This window comes from Corapipo altera, unplaced genomic scaffold (assembly GCF_003945725.1).
Source record: "Corapipo altera isolate COAL_440 unplaced genomic scaffold, ASM394572v1 2b, whole genome shotgun sequence".
NCBI lineage: Eukaryota > Metazoa > Chordata > Aves > Passeriformes > Pipridae > Corapipo > Corapipo altera.
In genome coordinates, this window is record NW_020884874.1 from 266,267 (window position 1) to 271,658 (window position 5,392).

Here is a 5,392-nt window from a genome sequence, read left to right on the forward strand (position 1 = left end):
GGCTGGTAACCAAGCCTAGGGGAGCTCTGGGGATAATTCACAGCATAAAGGCCGATTTGAATCTCAAAGAAGAGCAGGGATATATTTAGCTGCCCTACTAACATGCTGGAGAACACTCAGACAAAAGCAACAAGAGTGATTAGAGGTCTAGTAAATGCGAACTCAGGGCAAAAATTAAAAAATGAGACTGTGCCTAGCATGTAAAAGAGAAGACAAGACAACAGTCTTGTCAAATATGTAAAAGATAGCTGCAGCAGAGACTGTAATAAAGCGTTGTCCATATCTGCTGGCAATAGCACAACATGTAACAAGCTTAATGTGCAGCAGGGAAGATTTATGTTAGCCATCAGAAATATTTTCTAATGATAAGGACTGCTGGGCACTGGAACATATTGCAGATTACCACAGGGTTAAGAACTGTTTAGGCTAGCGGTTTCCAATCTTTATTTTGCACCAAACTTCAACTGAGAAAACTTACAGGGTTCTGCCTCCCATTGTTAAATGGTAAAATTGTTTTATCTGAAAACAAAGAGCTTTAAAAGCTTTTGAATACTGGAAATAATGATGGAGATGATGATGACACGCACAAAAGTTATCATATAGCGAACTCATCAACTCTATTAGAAACAAATGAAAAGTCAGTTTGGGAGTTACTCATCTGTTTGTAATGGTCTTAGGAGTGGGAGGGTGCTGGAAAACTGACTGGTTTGTGTCTGGGACATGAAGGAGGTGATACAGTGGTAGAATTTGTGGGGCTGTGCAAGAGGAATCATTGCAGACAACTGCAGTGAGTCCATCTTAAAGCAAGCAAGAACTAACTGGGTTTGGGATGAATGGAGATGAAGGGAAACTATGGCCTCTTGTGGGTGTCCATGAGCTTACTGGTATGACACAGGGCTGGGAGCAGAGAGGACCAACGCAAGAGACATGAGATGATTGTAAGGCAAAAGGCACAGCTGGAGGTATTTGCTGCTGAGTTGCACCAGCTTTTTCTTTTCCCTTCTCACAGCTGTGGTGACCCCATGGTGTGCACCTCACTGGGGAGAATCCCAACAGAAGCAGCTGCGCATCTCTGAGGAGGCCCAGACCCAGTCTTGAGGCAACTTTATTCAAGTAGACCTTTTTATGATTATAAATACCTTCTGAGCAACCTTTGTCAGATAAATTGACCTTGTCAAGCAAAAAGCGATGCAGAGATGCTGTCAAAGGAAAGGGTGACATTTTTCTGTTTTCTGTGCTTCTCGTGCTGTTCAAACTGTACCTGTCTGAAGCCTAGGGAATTGTACACTAATGTAAATACGCATATGAAAGCATGGAGGTCCTGCTCTGCTGGCCATTGAGGGGCTGTGCAGATGGTGCCCTCAGTTACCCCTTTCCTGAGAGCCCAAGTACATGTCCTTGCATTGTGTCACTCCTACATTTCCAACTGAAATCCCTTATTGCTCATGTTTAGGAACCGGAGTCACGATCTCAAATGTCGTCACTATAGCTGAGTAGAGAAATGCCAAGCTTCCCACTATGTTTGTGTGGGTAGCACCTTTTCTTTGATTAGCTCAGAATACTTTCTAATAGGAATTAACCGTCCTGACATCCTTAGGGGACTGGCCCACTCTGATTAATCTTAATATCTCTCTCTTACAAATAGGAAAATCAGTACTAAAACTTGCCTAACATCATCCTCTTAATCATTGCTTAAAGCCTGGTAAAGACTATGTTCTCTCTCTTTTATTAATTTTTTTTTTCCTCCAAAGAGTTGCTCTACCAATTAAAATGCACAGCCAGATACGGGGAAGAAGCCAATGTGGAAATGCAACTCTTTAACAGTATCTGTATGTTAAAGAAGGCATTACTGAGATTGTAAGCCCTGTCTGGATGGGTCTTTACATCCTCTCAGTTCCTGGCTCAACAAGGACTTGAAAAATGTGTCTAGCTGAAGTCATAAGCTTCCAGTGCTGTCCCAGCACTGTGTATACTATGATTCCTCTTGGAGGGAGTCCCAGCCCATGCTCATCATCCTGAGACTAAGAAATGCTCAGAACTGCAAAAGCACAAATTACAAAACAAACCTGGTGAAGTTTGAAGAGCAGTTTTTGAACACCCCACTGTGGACGGTAAACCACAACAACAGTGACAGGAAAAGCAGCACCACAAACGAAAACCCAGTACTCCATTTGAAACTAAATTCATTTAATAAACTAGAAGAAATTGCTCAGCAATGAAAATCTCCAGCACCACCATCCTGACCACATAAGATACATGAAAATAAACAGGCTTGTGGGCACACCTCAAGCAAGCTTAAAACAGCAGCCTCCTCCAAAACAGTCTCCACACTAACAGGGTGATTTCACTGCCTGGTAGAAAAAATGTTTGTCAGCCAACTGCAATGAATCTGTTTCACAAGAGTGCATGCTATATATAAAAATTGTGGTTGGTAACACAAATTGGTTTGTGCCAGACCACTATTTTCTGACCTCGATGAACAACAAAACTGAAAGTATTTCTCACAGAAACCAGTTATAGGTTATAGATCAGGTAATAACTTGGGAACTTCAGCAAAGTCACAGTTCAGCAAAGCCTCCAGAAAATATTTGCAGTGATGTTTTAGATTTAGTACCAAAACATCACTTGAGGTCTGCTTTAGCAGAAGCATCCAGGAAATTAGTTTTATTCTTGCACTGGCAAAAAAACTTTGAAAAGTGGGCAATCCATGCTGGAGAGACAGGTCATAAAGGGCATGAAGGTCTGCTTGGTGTAATGGGTGGCAGGTAACCAGGAGATCCTTTCTGATGCTCAGGCACATGACCAGATGATTGAGCAGGGGAAACATCTAACCTCTCTGACTGTGAGAAAGACTGTAGGTATAGACACATACATGTCATATCAGTGAAGGGTAAAAGACAACATTTTTAGAACTAATTTTTCCATTATTTGTGTCAAGGAGATGATGGGTGGAACTGGAAAATCAATAAAATGTACACAATACCAACATTTGCTATTAATAAACAAAACCCCAACTGCTTTAAATGTGCTTCATGCTTTGTGGGGAAGGTTGAATAAACCAGGCATCAAAACAAGTTTTGTCCTTACATCTAACGGATGTATTAAATAAGGGAAGTAATAACTGTACTTAATGAACGGACAGGCTGTTTCTGGTCACTGAAGATATTTAAAGACATGTAAGTTCTTAAAGATACAGATGAGCTGTCTGTGGCACTTCCCAAAGCATCTCAGTGGAAATTAATGACAGTTGTGTGAAGTGGGAATGCTACCTGCTTGAGTTGCAGTTTGGAAAATCTTACCCATATCCTTCTTGTTTCTAAAATGAGCATGTCTTGACCTTGTCCACCTGCTTCTAGTCCCAGGCTGGAAGAGGAAATGAGCATTGCTGCTTCTTCCACTCCTGATTGATTTCTTAACTGTGAATGAATGAGTTCAAATGAAGAAAGTGCCCTTTTCACACCCATTAGCTAAACTGAAACCAAAAGTCACTACACTAAACATGTTTCTGCATAACAGAAAACTAAACTCTTTGCATCTAAAAGGAGCAAATATCTAACAGATAAAATATCAATAATATGATACATGATGGTTCAAAACAATCTTAAGAGTTAAGTTTAGGTTATTTTTTTTCCTGTGACTTTGTATATTGACTTGAAAGACGCCACTATCAAACTCGCAAATCAAGGGCAACAACTGCCAGAGCTAGAGAGAACAGTTTGTCTGAAATCTCTTACTTCTCTGTGTGACCTCTTCTTCTGGGCAGTGCAGATCATCTCTATAAAAGAGTAGGGCCTGATGGCACTAGGCCTTCTTCCAGTGTACAAGATGTACCGGAGATTGAAGATGGAAAGAAAAAAAGGACCAGGAATGGAGAAAAGTAAGCTGATGGGAGGGTGGGGCATTGTCTGAGGCCACACAAGGAATTTGTGGCAGTCAGCTGAGCTAGCCTCTGGTGGTCATGGAGGAGGTGTGCTGATTTCAGTGACTCTTCTCCAAGAAGCCAACAAGGTAACGATATATGAATTATCAACTGTCACCCAAGTGTCCCTTCAAAGTGACATTATTATTCATCAACTCCTGGTAGACTTTGTCCACATGTGACTTAACAGGGAAAAAGCCCATCTTTTGAACTAAATGACATTCTGCTGTATTTTGAACAAAGCAGGAGACAAAAATGGAAGAAATTGGAAGTCACTTAGTAATACCATCAGGATACATGTGATACCTAGTAAAACCCATTTCTCTCAGATTATTCACTAATTCAGCCCAATCCAGGCACACAGAAACTGCTGGTCTACATCAGCATGTGCAAGGGTACACTTACCATGGTATAAAACTCAGTCTTCCCTGTGGAGGTCATTTGGCAGAAGATACTGTAAACTATTGTATCTCTTGGTAGCCAATGAGGAGGGAGTCTCTATTTTGAAAGCAGCTCTGCTACTATGAATCTGGATGCGAGCATGGGCTACAACAAGTGAACAGTCCTAAACGGAATTTCACCTTGTTTAGAATGCTTGTTAGTGTCACTATTCTTGTTCAGTATTAGCATTTTCTGGGGAAAGTGAGGCAGACATTTACCTGCCTTTGCAAAGGCCAAGGCAACAGTCTAACCAAATTCCTGTGCCTGGTTTGCAGAGATCCCCTAGGTCTCTTTGTATCCTCTTCACACATACTCCACAGCATCAAGGCTGGGGACCAGATGGATCTTATAGGTGAACTTTGCAAAACAGTGAGCATCAGGGATTACTTAAATTCTACCAGGTTTGGGAAGAGGAATGAACAGGGAATGAAACAAAAACACTATATACTTTTCTCAAGAGGGATAGGGCAGTGCCTACAAATGGAAAAGAGTGGGTTTTCTTTTGCAACACGCATAAATCTGGACTCCCTTCCCTTACTACCCACACCCTCCTGGGAGCGTCTGCTGAATTGTAGCTCCCTTGCCATGGCCTTCAGAGCAGTGTGTGGCTTTCAGCCACAGTGTTTCTAGCTCTCTTTGGAATACAAACTTTGGGCTTCATTCAAGAAAGCACTTAGGCATGTGTAATTCCTTAAATTTCAATGTGACTATTCATGAGCATAGAGTTAGCACATATTTAATTGCCTTCCTGAATATGAGCCAAAATAGAGAGTATCCCAGGAGTGCATGGAAAAGAAACTTAGTTTTCATTGCTTTAATAGAGGTAGTTACTCCACTTAGATGCATTTGCAAATAGGAAGGTTTGGGACTTTTTGCTAGCACATCTCTAGAGGGTAAAGCAGGCAACCAACTCTACTGCAAATATGATGAGGATCACTGGTGTCTGCAACCACCCCAAGGGGGAAGGCTCACGTGAGAATTGATACTCATTTTTTGTCTGCCTGCCCAACAAGAGCTCAGCTCCAATGTTCT

At 41.6% G+C, this 5,392-nt stretch overlaps 1 long non-coding RNA gene across 1 annotated transcript; it reads right to left on the minus strand.

The window, feature by feature from the left end:
- Positions 1 to 2,605: 2,605 nt before the first annotated feature.
- LOC113942995 lies at positions 2,606 to 5,065 on the minus strand. Its single transcript, XR_003526144.1, has 2 exons — positions 3,300 to 5,065; positions 2,606 to 2,852 (listed from the first exon to the last, which is right to left on the minus strand). It is a non-coding gene; the product is annotated as an uncharacterized LOC113942995 (long non-coding RNA).
- Between the last annotated feature and the right edge of the window lie 327 nt (positions 5,066 to 5,392).